The sequence below is a fragment of the Amblyomma americanum genome, chromosome 3 (assembly GCF_052857255.1).
Source record: "Amblyomma americanum isolate KBUSLIRL-KWMA chromosome 3, ASM5285725v1, whole genome shotgun sequence".
Classification (NCBI taxonomy): domain Eukaryota; kingdom Metazoa; phylum Arthropoda; class Arachnida; order Ixodida; family Ixodidae; genus Amblyomma; species Amblyomma americanum.
In genome coordinates, this window is record NC_135499.1 from 210,728,871 (window position 1) to 210,751,277 (window position 22,407).

General features: G+C 45.3%; 1 pseudogene; it reads right to left on the reverse strand.

The window, feature by feature from the left end:
- Positions 1-16,974: 16,974 nt before the first annotated feature.
- On the reverse strand, positions 16,975-17,039 carry LOC144126451 (U6 spliceosomal RNA; annotated as a pseudogene).
- Positions 17,040-22,407: the final 5,368 nt, after the last annotated feature.

Consider the following 22,407-nt stretch of genomic DNA (forward strand, 5'->3'; position numbering starts at 1 on the left):
TTCATTCATTCATTCATTCATTCATTCATTCATTCATTCATTCATTCATTCATATCCTCAAAGGTCTCTTCGAGACATTACATGAGGGAGTGGGTGGTTTTGGCAAACAAAGATAGTAAATTATGATGAGAGGTTTTCGATGAGCCGCTTAAATGCTTGTGGGTTGATAATAGTGGCAACTTCGGTGGGCAGGTCATTCCAGTCTCGTGCTGTACGTAGAAAAAATGATTGCTGAAAGGTCACAGCATAGGCTTCGGCGGGATACACTCAATTTTGATGGCGCAAGCGGGTGATGCGATGGGCTCTTTTTATTTAGGGGTTATCAAAAGGCAAGAAATGGAAAAATTTATAAAAATGGTTAAAACGTGCTACTCTACTCTACGGCGCGCAGCTAGGGGCGTGGGGGGGGGGGGGGTAGCTTTATTTGCGCTTTTAGTGCGGAGATGCTAGTATTGTATGAATAATTAGACAGAATGAAGTGTGTCGCGCTATTCTGAACAGACTCTAGGGCGTTAGTAAGATTATTGTAGTGCGGGTCAAACATAGCATTACCATACTCCAGCTTGGATCGCACAAAAGTTTTAAAAGCAAACTGTTTATATAAGGCAGAGCGAGCGAAAGGTTGCGACGCAAATAGGCTAATGCACTATTAGCAGAATTTATTATGTGGTTAACATGAGAAGTCCAAGTTCGGTCGCGGGAGATATGCACACCGAGATATTTGAATGATACAGATGTTGCAATCTGCATGTTATTGATAGTATAATTGAGCTCAACGTAATTACGACGACGCTGAATATACATTAGCAAGGTTTTTAGAAACATTTAACGACATCAGCCAAGATTTACACCAGTCATGTATGTGAGTAAGGTCAGTTTGTAATGCCAAATGGTCGGCAGAGTTAGTAATTGCTCTGTAAATGCCGCAATCATCGGCGAAGAGTTGGGCATTAGAAGAAATATTACAAAAGCGATTAGCCAGTTTAATAAAGTGCCGACAAGTCACCGACCGTTTTACTGCATCCATCGCTAGAGAATTCCTGATTACCTAGATCAGTGGTGGATTCCACTTAAGTGCAAGAAAAATGTTAAAAATTTTAGGAAGAGCGGACGTTTGCTGATAGAAGTTAGTCTCCTTTTCCTTCTTATAATTTCCAGAAGACGCCACTTGGAGCATTCCATATACCAAAGAGATTAGTGTATATACGATAACACGCTGTGGTGGATAAGTGGCTATGGTGATCCGCTTGTGAGCGTAAGTTTGCAACTTCAGTCGCGACCATCGCATTTCGACAAAGGCGAAAGACATAAATGTCCGTGAGCTGAGATATAGGTGAGCTTTAAAGAACCCTACATTCGATAATAATTCTAAACCCCTTTCTAGGGCGCGCCTTATATCCCTCAGTGATGCTTTGTTACACAAAAACATCATTACTGAATTAAATTTACAATTGGAATCGATCGATCATTTAACCAAAAGCATGTGACAAAGAACTTCACGCGAGACGTAGTGCAAACTGCACTAGCAATCTCCATCTCCAAAGTAACCCCAACCGACCGGAATTAGCAAATGAAACCAAGCAGAGAAACAAGGAATAAGAGAAAGCAGAATGTGAACTCAGGAACAGGAGGATAATAAGGATACAAAAAATTGCAATCGGAGAAAAGTCTTACACGTTACCCGGCCGGATCGACCGCCGCTCACTCTCCAGTCCTGAATGGGGAAGAGAGCCCTTCTGTATTCAGGAATACAAATTGCCTCTTTGCTCCATCGGCGGTCGAGCGGACCGGGAATTCGCTATGAGCCGTAAACAAACCCTATGCTGGTCACGGCCGGCCAGTTTATGCGGACCACGAACTCAAAATGGCGTAATGCTATGCGCTGTAGACGTTTGCTTTGTTTTCGCTTCACTGCCGGGGTATTACTAAGTGTGGCCCAAGTCCGGGACACACACCCCGCTTACACCCACGTCCCGACACCGCCTTTGTTCTTGTCGCCCTACCTCTCTCTTTTAAGTTTGGGGGAGAGAAAGAGGAAGTGTGCAATTTTGGGGGTTATTTAAGGCTGCGCATAATTCAAATGAATGTCACCTTTCTTTTTCCTGGGTACAAAGTAGGATGAACGGCCAAAACACAGTGCACTATTTTAGATGATTAGTGCAGCTGTAAAAGCATGGGTTCAAATACGGGGACCGAAAAATGGTGCCTGGATCGCCGTGCGTCGAATAATCGTCTCTATTCGCACAGTCATGAGCATGGTCGATAGAGCGAGAGGGTGTCACGGGATTGGTTACGTGCGTTTCCGCATAGGGCCACTCAGTCGCGCGCTCAGGGCGGAGTCCTAATTGAGGGAAGCGCTTTCAGCGGACTCGCCTCCGCTGGGGAAGGAGGGGGGGGGGGGGGGGGCGCTTCGTCGGGTGCGGTCACCGCCAGCTGCCCGAATTTGCGGCGAACACGTGCTTCGCTCAAATTACGCGCAGCGCCGTGATAACTTAGAGCGTAGAAGCGTGACGGAGTAGAACGGGATCTCGGTACAAGCTAGCGAACAGCGGGGGCAAGGCATTGCGTTTATGGGTGTTTCTATTAAAAAGCGCGGGTTTCATAAATATCACGACAGTGTGAATATATGGAGTATAAATAAAGAGTGACGCATCTTCAGGGCAGGAACTCTTAATGAGACTGAAGAAATGCCTTTGTATTAGAGCTGTCGGTGACTGTCAATCGTATTCGTGTATGTTGTCATGGTTCTACAAGACAGTCTTCGGGCGACTCAGAAAAACGAGAACCGCATGAAAGACTCTCTTCATTTTGCCCTTTGAGACCTTCATGTTGAAAAAGAAGAAAAACGTTTTAAGCATCCTCAATTGCTGCCAGTTCATCAGTTTATTCAAACGAATCGGATGACTGAGATGATAGTGGTTTTAGGAAAGGAAATGGCGCAGTAACTGTATTGCTTCTCGGTGGACGCCTCAACCGCTCTATGAGGGTAGAGAGGAAGGTGGGAGTGAAAGAAGAAAGAGGTGCCGAGATGATGATCAAAGCGTTTAATAGCCCAGGGCAACGTTTAATATCAGTCAGAAACACAACACCCCTTTGCACGCGAGGTCAAGGCTTCGTACCAGAATTGCGCAGGGGAGTAATGTGTCTTTGTCCAGTAATATACTCCGACAGCTACTAGTACGTCTATCTAGTTCGTAGAGATTGAGGTACAGAAGAATTGATTCAGAATAAAGAATTCAGACGCCACTATTTCCTGCACCTACCTCATGAAGGTCAGCTGGAGACCAAGCTCTCTCGAAAAGGAAACGTGTCCTGAGAACTTTCATCATATTTTTTCCAGTTTTCTTACCTCTTCTGACACTTCCTCAACACTTGTCGCCTAGACCAGCTTTGCTTGTAATCTTTACACTGCACACAACTACGCAAAGATTACGCGGGTACCTGCCCTCCTCGGATCTCACGTTCCACCGAACAGTCCGCGCGCGCACACAACAAAAATACGCCCTTCTCCTACCCTCCCGTTCCAGTGCACGCATAAAACATGAGCTGGTCTGGCTATTAGAGCTATGAGCCCCGGAAAGACAGATATTTAACGAGCCCTCCGACGATGCGCGGAAGCCGACCCTCCTGCCCGCGCACGTCGATAAACAGCGTACCCGGCTTGCACGTTTCACTGGAGAACCCGGGTTTTGAATCGACCTCCCCTCACCTACACTTCCCTATCCATTACTTTCACTTCAAACACAACTATCTCATTATCTAAGCATATACTCAGGCTGAACTTGACCACTTGAGAAGCACCGGCCACGGTGGAGCTTATCTATTGCAATGATAAGATTGCCTATGCATTTTCCTTTGCCTGCCGACATTAATAACGCAAGTTCGATCGCTCATTTTCTGGGAGCTCAAAGCTCGCTGAAAAAACAGGACGATCGTTACGACCATGCATGTTTTTGCTGTTCCGAAACGTGCTTGAAAAAAAAAAAAGGATGTCCTAGGTTTATTGCTGGAGCTTGATAAATGCTTATTCCCTGTCTATATTGCTGTCACATCTGACTGTTGGGTGGAAACGAATCAAATTTCAGGTAAAAAAAGGCAGGATCGAGAAACACGTCGATGTGCACGAAATGGTTGTGAAAAAAAACAAAGGTAAGTCTCCATGATAAAGAAGCAAGCGTACACGATGCTATGTACAAGAAAAAGCGCTCAGCGAATTAACGACAGTGGGCATAGGAGAAAATGTTGCTGGGAGAGATCAATGTAGTTCATTTTAGCGTAACACCTTAACTGAAAAGGCAGATAAAAAAGAACCCTTATATGAGCAACACAGGAATATTAGCAAAATGTCATAGCATGCATCGGGTTTCTTTCACCGCTGAAGGAACACTGAGCAGTCGCTCCGCAAACAATGCAACGCCTGTCACACGTTACGAATGTGCCCTGTCAGGGCGGTGGCTTGGTGCCACCAAAATACGGAAACGCTCATTTTGTGCGAAGTTTTGCATTTTTTGGGGGGAAGTAAGGGTGCAAAACTAATTGTCTCGAGGAAGAGGAGATCGGAAAAGCAGGAAGTTTAAAGCAGCCACACATATTTCCAGCCGCTACACACTTGTAGAATAGGGATTAAGGAAGCGAAATATGGAAGGTACAGTGTGAAACATTTATACCCAACATGTCTATGGGCGGCTACTCGAAACAGACAAACGAAGTAAACCAAAGCGTGGTTAAATGCAGCCACTCAGCGTTGTTTTCGAATAGCGTAAAAAGTGCTCTTATGGTTTCCAGGGCAGCATGAAGGTGAAGGCGTCGATTTTCCCGAGAGCTTTCAATTGACTCTATGGAGTCACAATCTCTTTCCCCGTTTTTTATACATTCAGTGCTTAAGAAGGCTTTATACGTAATATTCAGTCAATAATACAAGAAACTGTCGTTTAGAAGCTCTGGAATGGTCGGTTAAATTTCACAGTACCAAGGTATGTGACCAAAGTAACTGTTTATAACTGGTCAGTATAGTCTCGTTCAAACAAAGCAAGCGAAAATAAATCACCACTTTTCGGCCTCATCAGAAAAATCTTGGTTTCTTGTTATGCAACGAGTTTAAGCTTAATCTTGCTGGAAATGCAAGCAGCTCGCGCTGTCAAAAGTTTGCCATTGGTACCGCAGAGAAAAAATATAGATAAACAGAACAAAAGCCAACACTGACACCACCGCATCATAGGAATTGACTGGTTTGGGCAGTTAAACCAGCATATTGTTTTTATTTTCAGATTATCACGTCGTATAATGATATTTTTTATTTTGTACTCTTACCTCAGCGAAATTCAAACCTCGGAGGTCACCGCAGATACACTAACGCTCGTCACTGTCAAAACATAAACGAGTGAACACCCACGTGGCAACTCGCGTAGCCATGCTCGTCAGAAAGGTTCCATTTTTTGTCGTTGTTTTCCTCCGGTCCCCGTGTCAGGATTCAGAGGACAACTGAGAAGCTCGGGTAAGTTCGCGAAGAGTGATACATAGGACACAACCGAGCCAAGAGACAGAACCGGTTACGTTTGGCACGACGTTGACGTCGGTCAAAGTGGAGGCGTGGAAAAGCACTCTTCTGTCCCTGCCCCACCGCATATATATAAGCCGACAGGAAAGAAGCGGTCGTAGATCGAGAGCGGCTGCCGTGACAACGTCCACATGCGCTCGTTTCGGCGTCGGGGCGCCAGGGTGAAAGGAAACCGAGCACTGCGCACCGGCAACGAAGGCAGCAGAACGGGATCAGTGCAAGAGGAGTTGCGACACGGGGAAGCGACGCGACAATCTACACGTCGCTCTTGATTATCTTTGCGCCGACAAGCACCGCCAGAGCACGCGCGCTCGCGCGCACGATGCCCAATCACGGCTTCTCTCCGCATTCATGGCACCGACAGCACCGCCATCGTCACCCCGGGGACGAACCAATTGGTGGCTACAGGTCGACGCGTGGTTTCTCTTCCAAAGCATGCAGCGAGTCTCTCTGCAGTCAGTCAGGGCTCGAGCACGCCGAAAATAGCGGGTCTAGAATGACTGAGAGAGGAGGCGATCAGAGAGAACAGGCACCGGCAAGAAGCTCTTTGCTTCCTTCCTTTTCCTCACTTCCACTCGCGCGAGCACCGAAGCACGAGTGCAACGCCTCTGTCTCTCTATCTACCTTGTCTCGCGAGCACTGGGCCACGGATTTGCTGTCTCTCTCTCTCTATCTGCGGGCTTGGACGTGCTGAGCGAAGGCGACACATGCGCCTAGTGACACGGAGAAGCTCGCGGCGTACAATGGACCGACAGGGGCAGCCGAGCTGTTGTGCGAATCGAAGGAGACGCCGTGAGCCACTGGCGCAGCCCGTTTGTCCTTTCTTTCTGTCTTTCTCTCTTATTCAGGGACAGAGTGGCTCTTGGAGGTGCTGCTGCCAATGCCGCGGCATTTATTGGCTCGTGTACCGAGCGGGCCGGACGAAAAGGAAGCAGAGCTGGGACACGGGAAGAGGCGGCTAGGCATCTGGGAGCAGCGGCGCACCGGCTGGCGCCTGCGTCATGTGGTAGGCAAAAAAGCACGCATAAGAAAAAATACACTACCACCACTTCCCGTCTCCACTGTCAGGCCTGGGTGGTATATCTGCCTGTATCACGACGCTTGTCCTTTATTCTGTCGTCTTTGTTAATGGCACCTAGTCAGTTTATATAATTTTTCTTTGTGTGTTCCTGTAGCTTGCTATAGGATCAGTGGTGACTTGTGCATTCTGATGAGAGAGAGTTATCCTGGCTTGCACGCGGATCTCTTTGTTGGGCCATGCGCACCAGCTGCACTGATGTATGGACCCCCGACTCGCCGGTAGAGTGGACGCATGTTTTTTTATTGCTGTTATGAATAGCTCATGAAAGAAAGACTATGGCTTTAAGTATACCCAGGTCTCATACGATATTGCGGGTGGAGCAGGAACCAGAAACGGAAGAAGGCAGCAGTCTCACAGAAAAATAGAGAATCAATCCGCCAAGTCGCTTGTGGAGATCAGTTTTTATTAGACGAGTTTCACCGAAGCGTACAGAAATCTCAGTACACAGGCTTTGCGGATTTTCGCCTCATCGAAGTGCAGTTGCAGCATGCAGTCGAACATACGGGATGGAGCCCGTCAGATGGAATTGGACGGCTTAGCTTCTGAGACTACTGAGGGAGCGTAGGCTCAATTTAAGGTACGGACGCCACACTTTGGTTGTGTCTTCTTTGTTTGCAATTATGAGCAAGACATTTTTGAGCATAAATCGCCGCGTGGAATTAGCGTGCGGTTTGTAAGCAATTTATGATTTAATTCCTTCTCTCATGTCGTTTCGGCTCGGCTCTAGCAGCCAAACCGTGGCAATGATCTCAAATTTGACTTCAGGTCACATGAGGCATCAGCAAACGCGATATTATAGTTTCTTGGTAATTCGCGGCCATTGCAGACCTTGGGACAAGCGAATATAAGAGTTATAACAGATTGAAATGACCTAGCAGTGATTATGTAGTCCTATTTCTATGCCTGACGTAACATAAAGTCACCTCTGAAGTCACAGCCACTATTCAGCTTTTCAAGCCGAAACTAAAACAATACAGGAAAAGAAATAAGTAATAAGTTGCTTTTTTGCCGGCCTTAGAAGAAAGAAAAAAACAGGCAAACAAAAGTTGGTGTCGTGACTATTCCAAATTTCATCTATGGAGTGTTCACTACTCTTAATACACTGAGAAATTGTAGCGGGTTGCTCCACTTTTGGTGGCACAAGGAATGCGTTCTTATGCATTCAGCTTTGAATGTTGCAGAATTATTATGAATTTAACACCCGGTATCGGAGAACCACCACTGAGACGGCGCTGTGGTCACGAAATACGCCCTGGGCAAAAACTATGGCCCCGGAATCTTTGTTTCGTAAAGCAATTCGCTTTTATGCGGTGCTAACGCTAACGACCGCTAAAACAGTACGATCGATTCAATCAATCAATCAATCAATCAATCAATCAATCAATCAATCAATCAATCAATCAATCAATCAATCAATCAATCAATCAATCAATCAATCAATCAATCAATCAATCAATCAATCAATCAATCAATCAATCACTCAATCAATAAGGAGGTCAGGGCTGCTATCCTCCTTAGTGGTCATTTTAAGAGGTAACTGTAATTTGAAGCCTTGAATTATTGGCGTTTTATATAATTAAGATGTATTAATATTGGATTCTTGCTTCTGATAGCTTCCTCTGCGCGTGCCTTTTGCTGTTCTTCGTTCGAAGAAAGAGGTTCACTATTCGCCGAAACGGATGTCACGTGAAAAGATCCCGCAACATCAATGAACTATCCGAGGACGAGATATCGATGATATCGATAACGACTCGTGTGATGTGCCTTGACAGAACATTCTATATAGTACATCGTCGCCTATTTTGATTGCTACTGCATCGTTTCTGTGAGCCTCTTTTGAAGCGAGAAGTGTGACACTGATTCTTTGCTAGAAGACCTGCCAAATTAACAGTTGCCGCGCACAATAAATACCTTCACCTGCAGAAACACTTGTATTTTGCTCTATAGCTCAAATCAAATCGAATCTCTATTTCCGCATTGCATCACAAAAGCTGATAATCATTATCAGCCTAACTACGCCCACAGCAGGACAAAGACATCTTCCATATTTCTCCAATTAACCTTGTCCTTAGCTAGCTGCGGCCATTTTATCGCCGCTAACTTCCGAATCTCATCCGCGTACTTGAATTCCTGCCGCACCCTACTAAGCTTACCTTATCTGGGAATCCACTACAATACCCTAAGAACCAAAGGTGATCAAGAGCCCTCGCATTGCATGCCCTGTCAATGCATATTTGTTCTTGATATTGATTTGGATGTCATTAACTCGCATTTGTTACTTGACTCACTCTCTCTTACTGTCTCTTAATGCGGTTGCGTCGATTAAATTTCAATTTTTTTTTTCTTTAGCCTCCACATTTCTGTCCCATAGGTGGCCACTGGCAAGTCAAAACAGTTTTATACCGTACTCTCGAGGGATACTGAAGAACTGGCATTCGTTATCTGAGAGTGCCTACTAAATGCCCTCGACCAAATTCTTATTATCCAAGTTGTTTCATTCCCGTGGTCGGTATCTGCGATTTCGTCAACTGAGTAACTCAGCAAAGCAATATGAGCAGCGAATGGCAGTATATTAAAATATTCTTAATTTACTTTTATCTCAAGTACTAGAACAAAAAGAAAAAAAATGACCTATTGCACAAGATAGCTAGCCTCTGCGGGCATGATATAACACAGATACTACACTTAAATGAAACATTTCTTACCTGCAGCAGAAAAAAAACATTTTGCTTTTCCGCACAATACGTGCAAGTGTGGCAGAGCACGCTTTACGGGAAAAGCGAATAAACCATTGAGGTCAACGCGATCCCATGTTTGGTTCTCGGTAAAAAACAATCCCGTGGCGCTTTATGGCCATGATTATGTTTGTGCGGAACCAAAAGATGAATTTATTGGCAAGAAAAGTAGATTCAGAAATCTTTTCGCCGCTTGATTTACATTCGTGGCGCCCACACACAAAAAGACTCCAATGTCATCGTTACGAGTGATTAGTGGTAATTTCTAGGCTCAAGGATTCGCGCGAAAAATAAATCGCGTTGACGCACCGCAGTTTGCTTGCGAAAACAGTAGGAGGTGGCCACACCGGTAAATCATTTTTTTACCTTTTTTGTAGCTTATAAACCTTCAGTTTCAAAGAAAGTAGCGTCCTATGATTAGAATTACAATATTGTATCCCTATGGGCCAACTTAAATCTGCAATCAACCTCCATTTAAGTGGATGTATAACATCGATATTTAAAGAGCAGATTTCGTCTGAACTCAGGAAATTAACATAGATATTGTTAGGTCTCCACGCCTGTCATTACAAGATAAGGTAACTGAATAGCGACGCCATAGTTTATAAGAATTGCCAGATTTAATGTTTGCGTCGGGAAACTGAGCGGCCAAAATTTGAGTGCGCGCTGCCAACCGCAAAAAAGTTTCAGTATTCTCCTACCATGATAGCGCGCGTGCAGAGTAATTTATATTTCGGCTGTCTGTAAACAGAGCTTTTATGCGGACTCTCGCGATTTTAAAAATGCCCCTTCCAGCAGTCGTACAATGTCATAAGTTTGCAGTAAGAAATAAAATGCGAACATGCCAGCGCTCATTCGGACTAAACAGAATCAGATTTAACTTTTATCTTCCTTCTTTTTACTAAGCCCAGCTTAGCAAAAGACACTATGCTCTCCAGCAATGCACAGTATTTATGGTGAAATTTTAATTTTGCGTGTGAGAAAGACGTGTGCTAATGTCGCTTGTTTTCCTGAAAAGCTCGAACGCGCATTGCCGTTCCACTGCTTCGCATCACGCATATTTGCCGAAATATTCACGAGAACCCCGCTGTTGGCTGATTTTTCAAGTCCGCATTATGACCGGGAATTCACATCGTCAGCACTAGCTAAACCGGTTTCGATTCGCCGACTTCCGATAGGGCACGGATATTTTGCAGGCATTCATTTGTTTACCTTCTTTAGAGCGAGAGAGACCGTTCACCAAAGCCACATCACTCCTACGAGAGACTTCGTCATCCTTCTTGTTGTGGCAATAGCGTAAGCCTCTTACCCCAAGCTTAGACCTCGTGGTTCAGACCTCGCACAAAGCAAGACAATGGAGGTATCAAGGATAAGGGAAATGCGATTCCGTTTGTATTTGCGTTGTCTCGATACGTGGGCTGCACAAGAATGAGACCAGGTGTACGTCGACTGCTTTATTTCCTTCGAGAAGAGCACCGAAAAAGAGCAAGAAGAGGACTCGCCAGAGGGTTTCTTCGCTGCGCAAGTTTTCTCTACATGTTTGCAACAGTGCAAGAAAGACTCTTTTGTTTCGACTGTGCGCATTATTAACGTGTTGAAAAGGAGCATATCCCCATCTCTCCTCCCCCCCCCCCCCAAAAAAAAAAGAAGCAATAATACGATAAGAAGCGATAATACGATCCTAGATAAATTCCAAGAACTGATCATATTCTTGCTTGTGAAAGAAGTAAAACTAATCGAAACATTTTATACGTCGAACTCCTACTGTGGCAGATGCTTCCAATAAGCAAATTGCTGGGGTAAGTCAAGGTATCGTGATTTGTGTTTTTTCATGCCCCTCCTGCTTGGGCCAATGCTGACCTGCATTATTTTGAAAAAACAAAAAACCACATGACGTTTAGTGGAGCGTACTGCAGTTGTGTGTGCACGTTTGGCTGTTTGTAATGACCTCTGCTGTTGTCACCACCGGTATTGGGGCTGGCCTATGCGGTAAACACATTCAGGCACAACACCATATAGCAGGAAATTGAATTTCAATCAGCAGATGCACGTCGCATTAATTACCCTAAGAGGCATGCAAAGTTCTGAAAAGAAGTGAGACTGTGCCTTCGAGACTAGATCGCAAATGAGTGCTTGCTCGCTCATGGCAGAGTGAAATCTAGCGCCGCCTGCGGTGGAGGGAGTGACGCTGAGAGGTACATGGACCACGAGAGGTTGTTGAACCGTTGCAAGCTGCGGCACCCGGCGTTTCCGGTCGTCTACGTTTCAGCGAACGCCGGACCAGAAAGGCCAACGCCACCGGTGCGACCTCTCAGACTAGGCTGCCTTTCCTCCGCATTTCCACGCCGTCTCCCTCCACCTCCCTCTTTCCCCATTCCCCCTTTCCCTGTTATCTTTTCCTTTTTTGTCCTTTACTATACACCCCACTTCGTCCGCTGGGCGCATTTGTCTTTCTATACTTCAGCCTACCACGCTCGACAAACTACGTGTCTGATTCCAACGCTAACAAATTGAGAGAACGCTTCCTCTTTTCCTTACTCTGCCGTGGAACGCCGTTCATCGTTTCCGGGAAGAGAAGAGGGGGAACCAGACGCCACTTACTTGCGTGGCCATTCTTCTAAGAAAAAAAACTGCAGCGCTTTACTTATATCCCTATAGAAAAATATGCTTTTCAGGCGTCCTTTGCCGGGACTAAAAGAAAAAAAAAACTGCTTCGCCTTCCCTTCGACCACTTTACGTATGGGTGCGCTTTCAGAGCACCTCCCCATCTCCTTTCTCGTAGACGTCTCTAACTCTCGCGCTCACTACGTGCTCTCTACTCCAGCGCTTCCTTTCAAATTCTGCCGCCGGTACTCATTTCTCTTACAAAGTCACTTCGCGTCGCCTCCTGTCTGTCAGCCTTGAATGTACATTAAAATGACGTTTATTTTTCTCTGCATTTATTTTGATCTCGCGGCTTATATGAAGGCCACTACCCCTCCTCCCCCTCCCCCCGTCTTCTTTTTCCGCCCATTCCTAGTCTTCCGCACAACCGACGGCCTGCACAGCCCCGCCGCTTCCTGTTTGTCCCGCGCTACCTATTTTGCCATCAGCAGTCGCTTTTCGGCGTCACCCGCTTCTCCTTCGAGCCTTTTTTTCCCCTTTCAGCGCAAACCGCCTATAGACTCCATCCTCGGCAGGTACCACTTCGAAATTCGCCGCACTTTTCGCAGCGGCCGGAGGCACTCGAGTATCGAGCGGCGAAAAGGCGCACCTGCAGCCCGAGGAGGCGTCGCGGTGCGGCCCTTTTTCGCCACCGCTTGAGTAGAGTGCGCGCTAAAGCCTCGCGGCTGTTGCGAGTGCCGCGAAGAAGCTGTGAAAGAGCGCCTCCAAGCCGAGTTTCGAAGATTTTCCGGCCGAGTCTGGCTGCTCTGCGGCTGGGTGGAAAGAAATTTTCAACGGAGGCGTCGGATTGAATCGGCTCCAGCTTATTGGTCTGCATTGATTAGCTGTATTTTTTTTCGCCCGACCTGGTTAGAGCTGCCAGCTGAGCTACCGGAAAATTTTCTGCGAAAGAAATTGAAGGAGTGAGCGATGCGGACTTTTCACTGTTAGAATGGTTGAATAACTGACTAATTTACTGATTCATTTTTAAATCGGCGAGATGCTTGAACTGCGTCGAAGCATAGCAACAGAAGCCTTTGAGGGTGCATCACGAAGGTGAAGAGGACGTTGCATATGGCTCAGTTGATCCAAAAATTAAAGCAAACTGCACTGCCTTAATTGTGTCCTATGACCAGTTACGGAAGATGAAGTTTGCAATTATAGTACAAAACTCCGAGTAATTCCTCAGAGAAGAAAGGAGAGAGGAAAGAAATAGCTGGCGTAAACATTACCGTGTCTCTGAACAATGTGGATCGCGCGGGTTATATTAGCTTGCGAGCTGAGTGCGTGGGCGGTGTTCGCGCAAACGGCGTTTTCGCGAGCATTATGCTCACTAACCTGCTATTATACGTGTGATAGTTTTCTTACGAATTCGCCTGAATCCTAGACATACACGACGCCTGACGTACGCCACTGAACCTTTCGTTATCTCAACCGCAAGCTTGCGTGGGCTAGGTAAAAGAAAAGGATCGTCGAGACTAAAGCTGAGTCCCATGGCACCGCTTGGCCTGAGTGAATGTTTTCGTCCTCCGCCAACACTTCCGCTTCGCCCTCTGTGATGAAGAGCAGGGCTCACGAAAGACGCGTGGGAAGGGGGGAGGGAGGAGGAGGCGGTTTAGACGTTTCTTGTTTCCTTAGTTGTTAGTTGCTTTCGAACGGCTCCCTAGCTCTCGCCCCTACTGCGCAGTGCTGGACGTGACCGGAATGTGGGCGAGGGTTCGCTTCCCTGCTGTGCCGGCTTCGTGTAGCGTACTCCCAGCGGGTCGTAGCGCTAGCCCATTACGCCTCTTGTCTGCGTCGTCGTCTCCGCCGCCGGCTCCTTTCAGTGTCTCTGGCTTTCTCCAGGCGACATTAGGGAAGACCGGAAGGAGCGTGAACGTCGTACAAACGCTGCGCTTCGTGCTGAGAGCGTGGTCTGTTTTCTCACGTTTGTTTGCTCCGGCTTGCGCCTCAGCATGCTGTTCCGCGCGGGCTCAAGGCAACGGCGACTTTACGACGGGCACGCGTTTTTACATTACGAAGTTTTCTATTATCTGGGGGGAGGAATCGCCTAGCACTAGCCCTGGTGACCTTCAGCGGCGCTTTTTGTAGAACGTAGGACGCTGGGATATGTTTTTGACAAGCGACTATTTCATAACAAGCTTCTGCTAGATATTGGGTGGTGTTTATTCAGAAACCGTTTTTAACAGTTTTGCGTAACATTATGAACAGACATTTCTGGCCGCAATTTTTCACTGCAGTAAGTAATTTAAGGCATCACGTGGACGTTACTTTTGTTGTCCGAGCAATGCGACTCGCAGTCACTTAACTTAAACGTGTTAAAATGCGCTTATTATTCCAAGGTGTATAAAAACGGCTGCTTTTTGAAAGTGTTCCTAACGACTCAGGTGCAGGAAGTTACTAAATATTGCAAAAAAAGAGTGAAACGAACTGTTTAATACGTTTTCACAAAGATCCCCCACTCAAAAGTTTCCTCTAAACACTGAGTTAAGTGAGAACAAATTGAGTGGCAACTGTGAGGTTGCTTGAACACATTACACCAACGCGCGAATTCATATTGGAACTAGGCTACTAGTTTTGGTGATTTAGTTCTACCCTGGGAAAAATCTGAAGTGACTCTTTGCAGAAAGTGAAGGAGGACGAAAGATCACGAATTATATGGCTCCCTCATACACCTGTTTCCCGAAAAGTGAAAAAAGAATATAAAGATAAAAAAATAGGCGAAATCCTATAAGTATAAATAGATAATGAACTACAAGGAAAGAAGGATTGAAGGCAAGCAGAAATACAGAAAGAAAAGGTAAGGAAGAGAGGCAAAGATAAAAGGGAACAAGAAATGAAGGAAGGAAGGAAAATAATAGAAGAACCAACGAAGTAAGAAACAGAGTCAGTCTAAAGTGACCCCAAAGCAACAGTCACTGAAAGAAGGCACAAGAAAGGCCGAATGCAGAACAAGGAATTACAGCTAATAACCAGCCACCTGAGAGAGTTCACGGATGTAGACTGCACAGGAGTTGATGTCCTCTTAAGCTCTTAGTTGCGAACATCCATAATTTTGCACATATTCATAATACGTAACAATTAGCCGGTACACCTTTCTCTTACAAGGACTCATGCAATCACCGCTACTGGTACCTGGCAGCAACATGTTTTATATGCCTTGATGCACTGTTGTCACCAAAGCTTTTTGTTTTCAATTTATTAATCGTCCCTGCCACGGAGTGCTGTCAAGGTTACAATCTCGGCGGCAGCAGCAGCAAGGATTAGTCCTCCTCTCGTCTTCTGAGAAGAAAAAAAAAGAACGAAAGACAGGAACAGAGACGCAGAATAAACAACCTTGCACTGCTTCCAGTACGTTTCGTGTTGCCTTTATGGATGAGAGCGCAGAGGATATTGGAGTATGGATCGCCGGTCACTACAAGGGCTCAACGCTTAACTGGGTCATCCGTCTGTCGATCTTATTGATCTTGGACAATCTTTATATCCGTTGAAAAAAATTATCGATTAGGTGGGATGGAAATCTGTCATGGCTAGAGAAAAAGTAGCAGAAAGTAAAGGCAATCAATCGCTAAAAAGAAAGAAAAAACAAAAGGAGAAGCCAATGAGCTCCTCGAAATTCAGCTGTGTTTCTGGCTTGCTTGCCTGTTTGTTTTCATATGTATATTAAGTGTCCGATACTGAGCAAACACACATCCACGCTAATAGCTTTCCGGGACCATGAGTCAATGTTTATGATGAATGAGAACGGGAAATGATGAATATAATAGAACGTCTGGAAGGTCACAGGAACTCCCTGCATTGCAAACAAGAAAGATTTGTTTTCCTAGCAGTCAGCTTTGGTTCTCTTTGGGTAAGAAATATTGTTGGTATTGCAGATACCAGAGGAAGACGAAGCTATCGGTTGGTGGTTGCCACTTTCTCATAGAATGATTGCTTTTGCCCGGACCGATGACAGAGAAAATACGACTCGCTTTTCTAGCGGTTTTTGTATGCGGAAGCACGAACGTATTTATCAACAAGAGAGAAGGTGGGTGCAAGAACAGAGCGTTATTGTATCATTACTCTGGTTTCATACTGGTAGCAGAGAACGCAGGAGCGAATAAAAGGCATAGGGTTGGCTTAAATGAAGTTTAGTGCATCTTCAAACGGGGTGCACAAACCAACAAGGCAGAAAGATGAAAAGACAAACAGAAAACGAGTGCTCGAACGAGAGAAGGCTGGTTGCCAGTGCAGTACGCAGGTAAAGAAGAGGTTACAGGGCACTTATGAAGCACACAAAAATACAGGCGCACTGGACGGAAAGAACTGCGAACCACAAGCGATAGCCGATACATTGTTAGATGGCAATTGTATTACTCTCGCACGTTCTGCGCTAATGATGTTCAAGTTGACGGATCCAGTATACTTAGAAGAAGCGATAAGTTGACTGTCTATGTCGGATACAGTTAACGAAGAGTTAGTTATTCGATGACTTCACAGTAAGAATATTTACCTCACAGATTTGTTTTTCAACTATAAGGAGCATGCGTATTGGCCCGAAGAAGGCCCAGATCCTGGTGGTTGTGATTGAGAAGAAAGTCTTGAGTTCGATAGTGCAAATATATGGAGGAAATCGCAACGTTTCACGAAATTGGCATTTTGATGCGAAGCAAAAGCCCATGCAGCCGTCTTGCATCATCGGTGCAGGACAAACAGTGTATGTCCATGAGAACACGCTAAAATTAAAAGAGGAAACGATATGCTCCTAGTATATCTAGCCGTAAAGAGTAGATGTAAGCAAGAAATGCAGCAGCAAAGGCGCAGCACATTCAAGGACCGTTACAAATGGCGGCTGCATACACGCTTCTTCTGTTGTCTTCTCCGGCAGTAGCTAGCTGCGCAAGGCGGGTGATTTTGCTTTTCAGAAGGTGTTACATGCTACCAGTTGTCAGAAACACGCATACACATCCACAGAACGGAGGGGCCATGCTAATCTTCTCTTTATCGTTCCAATTTTAGTATGTGTACTTTGGAAGTCGACCACCTGGGGGTCTTTAGCGTCCACTATGCGATGTCAGTGCGCGATAAATGTCCCCAGGTGGTCGAAATTATTCCGGAGACCTTCACTACGGCACCTCTTTTTTCCTTTGTTCTTTCACCCTCTTCTTTATCCTTTCTCTTACGGCGCGGTTCGGGTGTCCACCGAGATATGTGAGACAGTTGTTGGGTTATTTGATTTCCTTTTTTCAAGACCGATTTTCACGCACAAAATGGAGCCGATGACTAACGTTTTGACTGTAGCAGCGCAGCGCCTATCTCGGAAAGCAGAGTTTGAATCGACGCCGTCAGTTTGGCTTGGCTCGTCGCCACATTCCGACCAACGCTTCAAGCTCGCTTGCTCATTAGCGTGACACTGCACAGTCTCGGCGGCACAAATGTTCGAAACACGTGGACTTTGAACGGCGCCAACAGCTGTGGACGACGCGTTTCCAGGATACTATTTTTCCAGAATATTCATATACGACTGAACCTCTGAATTTATTGCGCATCCAGGTTAGAGGTCATTTTCAAAAGCACAACACCTCCAGCACATCCAGTCCGCTTGCTCACTTAACTACACGCAGTTTTACACTATCGTTTACACTACCGTTTAAAAGCCCAATGAAATAAAAATAAACCGGAGCACTCCAATGTGAAGTCGTGTAACTGTGGAGAAGTTAAACTTTTCGTTGTGATGACACAGGCACTCCGTGAGATATACCTAAAGTAATATCTTTGAACATCCTGCATTGCATTACTTCTGTTACAGAGAGACCTGTTTCATTTGAAGATGAAAAGAGTAAACAGAGATATTTCAGTGTTTTATATGTCTTACTTCTAGACAAATACACAAAAAAAGCACTTAAAAATATTGATCTCTGAAAACAAGCCGTGAAAAAAACGGCGAGAAAAAATTTAAAGTGCCAGTATAAGAAGGACAACCATTTTTCACAGCGCACATCGTAGTCGTGGGCCATTACTCAGTTGTAGTTCGCCTTCAGCAACGCGAAGGCCGTAATACAAAGGTCTATCATGACCACTATTTCTTAAATACAACGAGCCCCCTTCTTTTTCAGGACGCCCAATCAATTTCTGAGTAAAAAAGCGCATTGACAATTGAACGCCGCCACAGTTTACTTCATTTCGGTTCGCTATTCGATAAGGCTGCTTGCATGGCGCCGTAGCATGCCAAGGATTTGCAACTCATAAGACACTTATGTTGGCAACGATAAACTGGTGCGCAGCATCATCATAGAAAGGCTAATGAAAATATATTTACAACAACACTAGCTGCAGCGAGAAAGCAATGACCATTACTCACGGCCTTTCTCCTAGGCTTATAATTGACAAAAGCCGAACAAAGAACCATTCGTGCAAAAAAATTGCATGCTCTTCGTGTTGCTACAAACCACATTTTGCGGTTGCTATTCATTACCCTGTGCTGTTATACATCCGGCCAACCACCACTGATCAATAGCAGCGTCCTTTTGTAAGACATCAAAATAAAAAGTAACAGCCGAGCTATACAGGCATTCTCCGGGAAACAAGGAACACATACGACATAAAATGAAGAAAAAAAAGAGCAAATACGAGGCGCAGTTCAGACTGTCACCGATTCGGAGAGGGGCCACAGAGGACACATTCATCGAGGTCAGAGCGGTTGTGCCAGAAACGATAATAGCACGCCCAATGGACCACAACTTTCTATTCTATGTCGAAAGCAAAGCGGGGACAACTGGTCCGATACCCGTTTCCATGCAGAAAGTTTCTATTTCTTTTTTCCCCATCTCTCTCTAGACCGTGTGAAACGGGATGGCACAGAGGCTTCTTTGTACAGTGAACAACCCATATTTCTGCCCCACTTCGCTAAAGTCGTCCCCAGATGTCGCTCATATCAGTGCAACGTAGCGATGTCGAAGTTTATGGCTGCGAAAAGCGCCGGGTGTGACAACGACGTGCTTTCGCCAAACTTGCCCACCTCTCCCCCTCTTCCCCTCCCGGTGACTTACTGTCTTCTTCCGAGGTCACCCCGCAACCGTGCGCCGAATCTAATGAGCACCGACGGTGGACTGCCGGTCTTAGTACTCCTGGTTCGGCACTCGCTTTAATGGCAGGTCAGTCAAGTGGGTCAGGCTTTCGGACCGGTGTCCGAGAGTTGTGTTTTTCAAGGCAGTTTCTTTTTATTACTAACGGTGACGGTTGAAAACGCGACATTATAGAGCCGTATTTTTCTTTAGTCCTGAGCACACGAACTTGCCTGTTAGTCAGTAGCTTTGTCTATTACTTTCTTCGGTTTTTGAGGTATAGGTAAGCATCAAATGCCGCGTTCAGGATTAAAGGACAGGATCCAATTTATCCTGTTTCTACCATGTGCTGGATTTCTCTAAGTAAGTAGGAAACAGGTGGGTTGGAGGAAAGCGGAACGCGGGCGAACATCCTGTTAGCATCATCGTTCATTCCGGTAACGACGAGGCAAATCCGCTTCAGTGCAGAATGAAAACGTCCGACCTGACAAAGCAGGTAATGATCTGCTCCGTGTTGCTGCGTAAATGGTGTGCTTTTGCGTGAATCCTCTAAAATAGTTTTCACAGTTATGAAAAGGGTAAAAATTTATCAAATACGGCTCCACTCCACCAGATGACAGCGCCATAGTGGTCGAATAAAGTAGACTGTGAAAGAAGCGAGGCTGAACAATCAGAAGTGCACAATCAACGTCGTTGATTCCTAGTGGCTGCATGAGGAACGTGATGTGCATGAGAACAGCGTCGGATAGTTGCTGGTTGCGTTATAGTGCAAGCGGGGGTACCATGAGGGCCACCCCAGCCGCCACATGCAACTTCCGGCCCATGTCATGCAATGATAGAGAATGCGTGACTTTCCATATACAAGGGTATATGACGACTCGACGTTTTACCGCCGACCCACGGGTTATTTACAAACATTTACAAGACTGCAATACGCGCTAGACTGCAAAAATCGCGGTGTAATGAAGCTGATAAGGCATCCTGTTATTGAAAGCAGGTTCACCGGTTCGACTTCCGGTCACGGACTTCAGGCCTGAATGAAAGCCCAAAAAGAAAATCACCTGAGGTATCGCCTTCCATGGCAGACCTCTACAGGAAAGCGTAATATGTGCAGTCTTTACTGTAGATATTTTCTAGCGCGAACTTCATCGAATATTTTAGTCCCTTCTCTGGCCAAATCTCCCATTTCTGTTTATTTTGTTTAGTAAGTAAAATTCTCTTTATTTTCTAGAACTTCATTACGGCAAGTAAAGTCTGGCAGTACTCGATCCGATTTAGCTTACAGGATGAGAGAGCAAGCTTTTTAGGGAGAAAAAATAAAATCAAGATTGTAGTAGAATATCATGTGCGCTCACGTTTTTCTCCTGCTAAAAACTTGCATGTTTTGCGTATTGCATTTTAAAGCCCTCCTTTAGACGTATTAAAAAGGTCCAGTAAAATACTGTCAGAAACATAGATCCCGCCATTTCCTATTTCACCTGCCTCCTTATTTAATCATTTTATTTTACCGCTTCTGCTCGCTTGTTTAGTTTATATAACGTCCTTGTGCTGCTTTTAAATTCTGTTCGAAGCATAATTCGCGTTCGAAACACGTGCTGTAGACTGTCGTTGGGAAGCGCGTTTTTTCTACTCTTCCTGCTGCGGCTCTCGTTACAAGGCCTGGCAATGTGTTAGCAGTACGCGCTGCTCGTAACTTTACGTTTCCATTTTTCTATCTAATGCTAAAGCTAACAAAGCCTATTTGGTTCTCCTGCTACTCCCGAGGAACGGGGGTTATTTTTTTATTTTTGTGTTAGGAAGGAGGCTTCCGTAACTTAGCTGAAACCAGGCGTCCTCGGGAAAAGAGGGCTAAGTAAAAATGCAGCAGTGAGAAGCCAACGTTCTAAAGTTTCAAGAAGACAAACAAACAGGAAAACTAGAAAGCAAATGTCCGAATCTGGGTCACTCCTCTGGTCACCTTTTACGGGCGCTGGATTTGGCTCTTGCTTGTATCCTTTTGGCGTTAATAACCGCTCCTGTGGCCGGTAGCCTTCTAAAAGGAGCCAACTTGCGCTCACTGGCGAAGCTTTTCCCAGAAAGGATTACAAGAACGATCGGCTGCGCCGCGAGGCTAACAAGGGGGCTAGTGGCCTGACGGCGCAGGAAGGGAAGATTGTTACTCGCATCCGGTGGCCCATTCGGGACACGTCGGGAAACAAAGTGGCGAGTGGTGTTTGGGGAAACATGAGACGATGGATAAGCCCGCGTTCGACATACTGACCTCATTAAATCCGCAATTTAACAAAGTCGGGCTCGGCTTACAAATGTGTATATAATGCGGGAGTTACTAGGAAGGGGGGTAGTTCAGAGAAACAAATGTTTGCGGATGGAACAAATAACGTTACGCACACGTACAAAGCGCAGAATGTAGGGTCAACGTTGGCAGTAATGAGGGGTAGAAAGAGCAAAGGTATTGAGGTCGTGGGGCCATTTTGCTTCACACAATGCGCTCTATGAGCATATTTATAAAGCGAAATTGAATGTGATCATTATTTTCTGGTAATAAACAGCTTCGTGACGTTAAAAGGTGATGCTGGCTTTTACTCGCTCGCCATAAAATCATACAAATAACGAAATAAAGGAATGGGAAAGAAGGAAAGAGAAGAGTGAAATTAAGAAAATAAAAGGACACTGCAGGTTTTACTTTCTTTTGACTAACGGAGCATCAAGCTTTCCCATCGAAGCGAATCGTACCGAACGTCAAAAGAAACAAAAGTTCACTCTAAATGTTGCAATGTCTCAACTATACTTTTGTCTTCCTATTCAGTGCTGCGATAAGCAAAAAAGAAAGAGAGCAGTACAAACACTCAGGCACCGCAATACGCAAGATTCTCTGCTCAACCACAACTTCCAACAAGTAAATGTTGAATGAGCAAGGCTCGATCCTCTTTACTTGTTTTAAGGATTTCAAGAAATCAAAGGAGTCACTTGTCAAAATCAAGAAGAGGAAGACTTTTTTTTTTGCTTTCGGACCTGTGTGGCTGACTGTACAAAAACTATAGCACATCCGCTAATTTCTGTCAGACCTATAGAACAAGCATAACGAATGCACTAAGACTGAACACTGTGGGACCAAATCTACAGACATGGGTCTCTTAAGACGTTAAGTGTAAATTTAGGTTTTCTTCTTCTTTTTAAGAAGCCATTTTTTAATATGCATTGTTAGCGCAAAATTTTGTGCTTTGTAAATTTGGGCACCCTCTGTCGTTTGTATATATGAAAAAAAATAAGGAAACAATCAATTCAAGCGTCCGACCTCAGTTGAGGCTTTTCCGATCTCGAAGAAAGCAAGTTTAAGTTAGCGTTAAT